Consider the following 10,081-nt stretch of genomic DNA (forward strand, 5'->3'; position numbering starts at 1 on the left):
CATCTTCCACCAGGAAGAGGGATGCTCAGCCAAGGTGTTTCTCAGATGACCCCATCATTTTTGTCAAGGCGTTCCATTTGTAGTGGAGAGGCTTGGAGTAAAAGAGCTGACGGGTACTTGCAAAGCAGGATGAGAGCGTGCCAAAGACAGGCAAGGCTCCAGGACACTCCTTTGGTTTTCTGCAAGTGGATTTATTGACCACCTGGTAGGGAAGAGGGTTAGTTGCCTTTTCCCTACTCAAAAAACTGAGGGAGGCTTGTAGCTCACCCCCAGACACAACTCAAGTGCTCCAAATGCCTTTTCTTCTCCAAAATGAGAATCATTCAAACTCATGGGCAAAGAAAATAGGTGAACAAAGCTCCCTGGACATCAAGTGGTGATTCGCCACTGCTGAGAGAAAATCTCCCCAGTTCCCTGCCACAGCAATAAGTCATACCTGGCCTGCAAGTCATGGTGGGTTTTCTGTAGGTGCCAGGATGCCCCACCTGAGGCACCTCCTGCAGGTGCTGGCATGGCTTTAAGCACCTTGGGCCACTGCTGGGAGCCATCGGATGGGTCACCTCTCCCACAAGCCGAGCAGCACCAGCTAGGAACAAATGGATATATCCCCTAGAATGAAACTTGGGTTCACTCTCTATTTTTGTTCTGAGAGCACCATTCTGCAGCAAAACACAACATACCTGAGAGATTGAAGACTCCAGACTCAGCCAGAGCAGAATCAGGAGGTCTGGCATTCCGTCACTGGGGCTATTTATGTTCCTCCTTGGTGCTAGGTCTGCCTTAAAGCCACCTCCTGCACGCTGCTCCCCAGAGGACAACTGGAGCAAGCTCCTTTAGCTTTACACGTGGGATTTTTGCCCAGTTTCAGTGCGAGGACACTGGCTGATGGCGAGGAATTCTTTCACCATGCCCCACAGCTTGCCAAGAACGGTGGGGAGCAGCAACTTGCCGGCATTCATGCCACTCCACAGAAAGGCCCCTGGTACTTACCTGTGCTGGTGTGGACAGGTCCCGACTCCACGTTGCAAGAGGTATTTAATGTTACTAACAAGCCTGGGGAAATGGCACATTTCACTCCACCCTGTGGTTAGTCCAGATATTTGCTCCTTTCAGGTCAAAGCTATTTGAAAGCCCAGGGCTGAACAGGTATTTTGCACAGCCATGCAGTGACCTGAACTGCAGAGCGGGGCTCTGCCTCATCTCCCTGCCGGAGCTAACAACCCTCTTAACCACAGCAGGACCTGAATCTTAACCAGGGATGACTCAGCTTCACTGCTAGCTGTCATCTCCATTGCTTCGGGGCTAAGTCTCAACCAGTTTGACCTTGAGGAACGTGTTAGACTCACCTCTCTGGACCTCTGGCTGCACCAGCTCGGTGCCAGTCATGCCATGGCATTAATGGCAAGTGAGAGTGTGTCAGATCTGGTTCTGCACCACAAAACCCATTGCCGGTCCACAGAGGAGAAATAAAAGTTAGCCTGGGTCACAGTGCACACCCACCAGCTCAGCCCTCACCCCCACAAAGCAACCATGCAAGCTCAGCAGCCACCAGCTTTCCCCTGAACTTCCCATTTTTCACCCTAAACTTTTCTTTCAGTCCCCCACGACAAGGTGTGAAGCTTCTTACCACCTGTAAAGCTTTGCACGGGATGGCACCGGTTTTCCCTTTTCCCTTCTCACCCCTCAAGCCCCACAGCCAAGCAGATGGTGGAGCAGGCAGCCCACCCCCAGTGCCTGTTCCCGTTCCTGCTGGGGTGAGCAGAAAGCCCTCCTCAACCTCCCGCACTCAGGGTGCCGGCATCTGCAGCCACCCTTCGCTGGGGGGAGACCTGCCTCTGTGCTCAGCAGAAGCGCAGGGACAGCCAGCAGCGTCTCTCCCACACGAGCTGTGCTCGGCCAAATGCAGGAGCTATTTCTGGAGAGCAGCTTCTTTTGGAGCAGAGGCAGCAGAACCAGAGTGCGCTGACTGAAAAAGAAAAGCCCCGGTGTTTTGAATGCAAAGTGAGGTTTCCCAGCCTCCCGCCGGGGAGGACGGGTGACATCCTTGCAAAAATAAGAGAGGACTGCAGCACTCTGCGGCAGGAGGGCTCCAGAGGAGCACAGAGGTTATTTCAATAAAACTGTAAACACTCCAGATCTGCTGTTGTTGCAGAGCTCCGTGAAATTGGTGATTTCTGAGTGGAGTTCAGCTGGAGAGCGCTACTGCTATAATAAACAAAGTGACTTTGGGCTTTGACGCTTCCTCTTGACACACAAAAAGGTGATTTGTGATTCAAAAGATGCGGAATTTATCATCAAAAGGAGCTGGGACAGGGCTCAGTGTTTACACATGGAAGAACAAGACAGGCGGCGAGAGCAGATATATTTATACCCATCCATTAATAAAAGAAACCAAGTCAACCATACCTTTGTGCTAAAGTTAGAGCACAGCACTCAGCATGTCCTTAAAAAGGCAAGAAAGTTTCCGCAAACTGGGACAGCTGCTGGTGGTGCCGGCTCTGCGCATCCCCTCCCCGGCGCGCACAGGGGCTCCCGGCATCTGCACGGTGCAGTGGGGAGAGGAGCCAAACGCGGTGAGGCTTCTCCAAGGAAAGCTGACTCCTGAAGTCTGGTCATGTGCTGGCAGCCACTGCAACTCAGGAGCCAAGTGGTTCCCAGCTCCACCTTCAGACACCCGCAGACGACTCCTTCTTCCCACGAACAAAAATCCTGTGGTTTCCACTCCAGTACCCTCCTTGCTTCTCCAGCCATAGGGCTCACGCAAGCCAGGAGCCTTCACCTCTGCTGCAGGAGAAGACACGAGAGTATGCTGGTGGCAACACACTCAGGCTGGCCCTGTGGATGAGGACTTGGGTTTGTGGGGCTGTCTCCATCAGCCAGAAGAGGGAAGAGGTGCAGCACCCAAGGGTTACAGGCTTGGGCTGTCACTGAAGGGTCAATGCAAGCCCAGGGTGAACGAGAACACCCAGAACAGTACCTGGTTCATCCCCAATGAGGTCAGCCATAGGGCTGGCCAGCGTCAGTCATGGGATGCTCCTGGATTAGGGTTTGAGAAATGCTTCAGAAATGTTTGCAGCAGCAAGTCTCTTAACCCACAAGTAAGGCCAGAGACGCCTGGCTTCGCTTCCGAGGAACTGGGGAGTGTTACAACCCAGTGGTTGGAAGGAAAGCCCTAGAAAAGTCAAATCTTTCATCTTTGCAAGGCGTTTCTAGAAAGCCATTAATCGTCCTTCTTCTGGACAAATAAACAGATGAACTCTTGCACTTGTTTCCCTGTTTCCCCACTCCCCTCACCCCTCCAGGTTCCAGCCCCTGCACCACACTGGAAGCTCTTCACAGAACTGCTCCCAGCTCATCTGAAGCCACTGGAGCAAGTGTCGCATGTGCTATGACAGAAGTGATCAGGCTTCAGGCAAACTGAGGGCAACCACAAAACACACATCTTGTCTAGATCAAGGTTCAGTGCATTGCAGCTTTTCTTTTCCACACCCCAGTGGAATGGCCACAAGTGACAACCAACCCCAGGCCTGTGCAGGGAAGGAAACAGGGCAGTGGGCAAGCACAGGAGGCCATGGGTCACCTCTCACCTCCCAGGACACGATGGAGCTTTTGGCAACTCCAGAATGCATTTGCCCTCCAAGCTTTTGCTGAAGATGCTACAGTAACAGGAACTTGACTGATCTTTGAGCAAGATACGGGACTAGATGACCTCCAGAGGTCTCTTCTGACCCAAAGTATTCTACGACTTTGTAATTTTCTGTATAGACAGGAAGTGTGCAAATAACTCTCCTTCCCGCACTGGCTGCTAAGCTCTCCTGTAAGAGGGATGCTCAGGCTGACGTCCCTGAGCCACTACAGTCAACAGCAGACCAGCAGCAAAATCCCAAGATCGGGCCAGCTTCACCGCTGATGCAGGGATAGGGGCTTCTTCCTGGGCTCTAATCTCCTGATGCAGCTTGTCAGGGCACGGCCTTAGCAGTCACACTAACCTCTCGCTTGAGCTCTTCTGCAAATCCAGTTTGAATTCATAAACCATTTCAGTACAATCCAAAATGCTTTTCAGCAAACCTTACCATCTGTTGACTAAAACCCTACCACGCAGCTGCCAATCACAACTGCGTGGCACAGGGATTCTCACCCAGCAACCACACCGGTGGACCTCGAGCTGGCACCAAGCCCTTGGGCCTGGAGCCCACATCCAGGTTGTTACCAAATCCTCTTTCGAGCTACTTGCTGATGAGACCACAGAACCGTGGAGTCATTTAGGTTGGAAAAGACCTTTAAGATCATTGAGTTCAATCGTTAACCCAGCACTACCGAGTCCACCACTAAACCACGTCCCTACCATTCAGACAAGACCCATAGCATGACGTTCGTGCCTGGTTAAACAGGTTCCTTTACAAAGCTCTCCTGCTTTTAATAAAGCTGACACAACAGCACTGGAGACCAAGAATAATTTAAGGAATTTCTTGAATAATCAGTCAAATACACCACTCTGTGTCCAGCGCGTGAACAGGATGGGGAACATCGTGTCTGTCACCCTCACTCTCAGAGGACGCCATGTAGACACTCCGAAGTGGGGGACTGTGGCTTGCCATCAGCGTGACTCGTGATGTGCCTATTATTTATAATAATTATTTAAAGAGAATTTATTAAATCAGCAAACCCGTATCCGCTTCCTTTGTCGAGCTCTGCTTTTGATAAACCCCTGTTGAGCAATGCAGTATTACAACACTTTTAATGACTTAGTAAGCGAATCCCAGGATCAGCCATTTTGCGGCTTTGCCTTGAAATGAAGGCAGGCTGGAAGACCTGGAGCGCCTTTGCCTCTCTTTTGAAGCGTGCCTCTGCACTAACACTCTCCCAGCGCGGTGCAGCTCCATTTCAAGACCTCTCGCAGCCTCACCCACGCAGAATCCCTTAACCAGCTCTTCCACAACAATTATTCAGCTCCGACTTCCAGGCATCTGATTTCAGCAGTTACTGTTGAATATCCTCTTGAGTGAGTGTTAGAACAAAACTGACAGGAACACACGGCAGCTTCTTGGTAAATACCAGGAAGGAATGCTTAAGGAGCTCGCGTGCCTTCCTGCTTCATTATCGACAACCCTACCACCCGGGGACACACCTGATCCTGTCCCTCTTGCTCCTGGCACCCTGCATTTCCAATAGTGATAAAATCCCGCGCCAGCCTCTGCCATATTAGGCATATTTTGCTGAATCACTTTGCTCAATTATCACTTTCCATAATTACTTGCAAATTGGCCACAGGAATTCATTATTTGTTATTTTTAGGATCATTTCAGCGGAAAAGGCATCTGATTATATGGATATATATTTGCATGACATCTTTCACTTGAGGATCTCTAAGCACTTTGTAGAATATGAATGAATTTCTGCCTGTCTGCAGTGATACTTTTACAGGCAGGACAACAGAAGCAGTGATTAAAAGACGTGTCCAAACTCCCAGAGGAAATCTATGCCTAGCCCAGGAACACCGGCTTCCAGTTGTGTGTGTTAACTATTAAACTTGTGCTAACACAGACAGCGGGGGGTTGGCTACACAGGCGTTAAAGAAAACGCTGATACCGTAATTTGAAATGGTTGTCTCTCCTTCCACACTAACAGGTTCAAACACAGATGAGGCTTGGAGAGGGGAAAAAAAAAGGCTCCTTGTCAAATACCCAGGAAATGGCCTTTTTCTGCTAGTAAGCAGCAATGGGAAAGAATGGCACTGGCTTACGGAGAGCTCGGTGTACGAACAGGCAGGGCTGGGATTCTGCCAGCATGACTTGCCAAGGCTTCGCCTTTTATCATGGTTAAGATGATCCCATCTCCCCGCTCATTCTTCAGAGCGGCTTCCCTCCTTCATGTTTTACTTGCCAGGGACATGGCACCAGCGAAATTCATCCAGATGCGCTGAAAAACAGACAACACGCGGGAGCCAGCAGACTGGTGTTTCTCTCTTTTATTTAAAAACAGTGCTTCATTACCATTTGCAAAGGGTTAGGAAGGGTTTCCCCCCCTTGCTTAGAGTTTATAAAAGCCAGCAACATGATCAATAATTTATACACATGGATAGTAATACAAAAAAAAAAGGAATAAAAGCTAAAGATCTAACTACTCCGACCTTCACAATTCCAGCTACTTGATAATAATAGGAATAACCCAATGAATACTGTATGGTCTGAAAGCTACTATACAATATGATACTTAACGAGGGAGGGCGGGAAGTTAGAGGCTGTCTCAAAGCCCTGGGATGCAGATACTGCTTCTCCAGAGTCAGCAGGGAAATGGGACCCTGGGCAAGCGGCTCGGGCGTCCTAGGAAATGATCCAGGGGAAGGGAACGCATCCCACTCGGGACACATGCCGTTCCCCGGCGGTACCTGGCAATGGGAGGTGCTGGGGAGACCACGTGAAGGGGCAAGTCCGTCGCTGCCGTTGGAGGTGCTGCGGCATCTCAGCCTCGCACTGAAAATCTCCAAGTCTCAAGTAGATCAGCCTGTGAGGTCAGTAAAATACTCCACCAGCTCCATATCACTCTACAGCCCTGGTTCTCTTTTGCTATCAGCCCCAGGTTTTAACTCCAGCTATTTACAAGCAGGATTTATCATAAAAAAAAAAAAGAAAGAAAAAACCCAAAACTAAATCATATCCCCTGGGGTAAAAGAGGATTATTTCGTCACTTGATAACGCAGCCAAATCAAGCTGCCAAAACTACAACACACGCGCACACACAAAATACTGTGAACAGAAAAAAAAAAACCAACAAAACCCAAAAACATGACCAGAACTAAGACTACTAATGTGGGAGGCCCTGTTTCCATAAGGAATTCACTCCTCGGCGAAGCGACAAGCCCCTCCCCACCAGCAGAGAACTGGGAATCTGGCAAGAGATCTATTGACCCACTTCAGAACAAAACCCAAAACAAAACAGAGTAAATAAGAAAAACCATTCCTAAGACTAACCGTCATTTTGCTGACTGCCAGCCAAATGAACATTTGGGTGGACGGCTTTAGACACCAGCAATCTCCTGGCGAAATCAGGCAAGATTTCTGGCTGATGCGTTCTTGCTCTACCACGAGTTGAGAAGCGGCATGGGAAGCTTGTCTCTGGCATAAGCCCGGACCAGCTGCAGCCCGCTACCCAGAGAGGACAACCACCGGCAGCGCTTTCAACCACCGGCAAGAAGTTGCCTTCCAGGGCTAGTGGTGGCAACAGAGACAGGACTTGGACATCCCAAGCCTTGCTTAGGCTGCCAACAATGCACGTGCTGCAGAGGGATGGGGGCTGCCCTGCCAGGTCCTGGCTAGAGCCAAGCAGACTAGGGAGAAACCCCAGAGCCTACTTGAAAAGGGCCCCATTTCACACTCTGGCTATCAGACCCCTGCTTGTCTTGTTGACTGGAGTTTTCATTGTAGAAGAGTTTAGTGGGGATGGAGGGCAGAGAGGGCAATCAGTAAGGCGGGGTTGGAGGGAAGGGGCCTTTCAGACATTAACATCACCAAAAATAGTGTTTTATGCGACAAAGAATCAAGTCTCACTGGTGTATACTACAAAATGTTTGACATTTTCCAAGGCATGACAAAATAAAAACACAAAGTTTACATTGGATGTTCATCTTGTTCACTAGGTTGGGGGTTTTCCCCCCTCCTATTTTAAAACAGTGCAAACAGGTAACACACTTTAAAAATCACCCCTCTGCACCAAGGACAGCATTTCCGAGACCCTGCCAGGCTGCAGGGTCACAGGCAGCAGGCTGTCTGCCACGCTCGCCTGTGTGCTTTCTCTTTGGAGCTAGACTCAGCAAAAGCGCTCCCCAGAGCTCTCGTTTGGGTTTCCCTTTATTGAATTCCTAAGTGCTCCCCAAACCTGTTCTCCGCTTGCCTCCTTCCTTCTTCAGGGCCAGAATGGGAAGATACAGGTAGGGATGGTTGGGGAAAAAACGTGGGTAGGCTCTGCTTTGTATTCCCTGCTGCCAAAACTCTGGGTGCTGGAACTGAACTGAAAAGCCAGCAGCCAGCATCTCTTTTTGGGCAAGGACATGGTTTCAATAACCGTTTCACAACTAGCCAGCTATTCGGACAACCCACCTCAGCTCTTTTTGTGTGCCTCACATCCAAGATCTCAAAATGGGTGAGCACAGGGGATAAACTTTCACTTCACTTTAGGGACGGGGAAGCGAAATCTAGAGTAACAACACGACTGCTTCACGATGACCCCTGAAGATCACTGACACAGTCCTACCCAAAACGGAGGTCTTGGACTCCTGAGCTAGCGCTCTTTCTCGCTGGGCAAGTTTGCTCTCTCTTGGGCTCTGAAACAGCCAAGCCACAGCTATTTTAAAACATGGCTTTGCCTATCTGAACTCATAACACAGGATCCACGTAACTGCTTAACCCGAGAAAAGCTGGCTTTAAGCAGGCTCATACTGAGCTCCTTGTTGTCTCCAGGTCCCATTATGGCTTTTCTTAGAAAAGCTAACCCACCTACAACAGTGCAGCCATCTCTAGCATGGGGGCAGTGACAACAGTTTGTTAATATGCTGGGCATCAATATCACTTATTCCCAGTAGAGAATATGCTATACCAGTAGAAATCATCTTTGTACCAGCACAACTGTACCCACAAGGAAAGACAGACCAGCACGTTATATAAATCAACTCTTCAATCCAAAATTTCATCAGTATATCATGCGCTGGCCAGACCTATTGCAAGACAGTACAAATAGCAACACTTAAAGAAACATCTTTTCCTCTACATCAGAAGAATCCCAGATGCCACCAGACAGGAAGGTGACAAACAGCAAGCTGTTTGGCAGGCTGCCCGTGCAGTTTCCCTCAGAAAACGAAGCCCTGTTTTGCAAGGGACCTGTGACTGCAGACCCATCTCGGGGACAAGCACTAGCTGCCATCACTCAAATAAGCCAGGGCCCAGCTTAATTCATTAAGTGTAATTCATTTTGCATAGGGAGATATAGGCTTTGTCCTCACTTCTTCTGAAGATGGATATAGCCGTGGCTTGGCTACGTGGAATTTATCTCAAGCCAGTTCATAACAGGTCTGAGTAAAACCAGAGTTGTTTGCCAAGAGGGAAGAAAGACTGAAGAGCTCTCTCTCTCCAAGGCACAACACTCACTCAGAAAACCTTCCTGCAAAATTCCAGCTGGCGTGCAAGTTTTTTGGAGGTTTGGTGCTCTGGAGACCTGGAACCAGCGAGCTATCCTCAGCCCTGCCCCGCCGTACAAGTGTCCTGGCATCCCCTCTGCAGATCACTGCCGAGAGCAGGAAGCTGGGCTATCAGCGAGCTGCCTCAGCAGGGGTCTTGCAGCATTAACTACCAGGTTGAGGAGATACCGGCTAGTTAATGCACCAGAGGAGCCTGGCAGAGCAGGCTGGGCTTGGATACAGGAGCAATCAGGCTGGATGGTCTAGAAGCGGGTATTACTTGGACATCATACAGCAGGGGACCACGGCCCTGCAAAGGTTGGGTGCTTCTGCACTAAAACCCTCCCACTCCTAATATTCTTGGGTGGGCTGAAGCTGTCATGCATAGATTCTGCTCGGTGGCAAAAATGGGGCAGACCTCCCTAGTTCCAGAGAGGCCAAGTGGCAGGGGGGGACTGCTGGAGGCACTGCCAGGGCAGGGAAGGGCACACTTGGGGACGGAGAACCCAGCTTTTCAGGAGCTGCAGTCAGAACCAGCTGAACTGAAATGTAGCAATGGGACAGAGGGACGAGCAGCTGCCCCTGCCAGGCGCTGCAAAGCTGCACTCCTCTCACTCGCAAACCTGCAGACCTGCTGCATGAGGAACTGTCTGCGGGCAGGGCGAGGGAAGGGATGGCCTCGCTCAGCCCCTTTGCCCACAGAGGGGCAGAACAAGTCCAGTAGAGGCTTTTGCTGCATCTCAGCTCCAGAGGTCCCTGGCTGCCCTGCGCTGGAAATGGCTCCCTTTGATTATTACTATTTCTATGACAAGTCCTCCCTCCCCTACCCCAAACTCTGGCAGAAAAAGCCCCCAAACACCCCAAGTCCCCCTCATTTCCTAAATTTTGTGAAAGCCCCACACCCTGTTCCAC

Source organism: Buceros rhinoceros, unplaced genomic scaffold, assembly GCF_000710305.1.
Source record: "Buceros rhinoceros silvestris isolate BGI_N320 unplaced genomic scaffold, ASM71030v1 scaffold11949, whole genome shotgun sequence".
Classification (NCBI taxonomy): Eukaryota; Metazoa; Chordata; class Aves; order Bucerotiformes; family Bucerotidae; genus Buceros; species Buceros rhinoceros.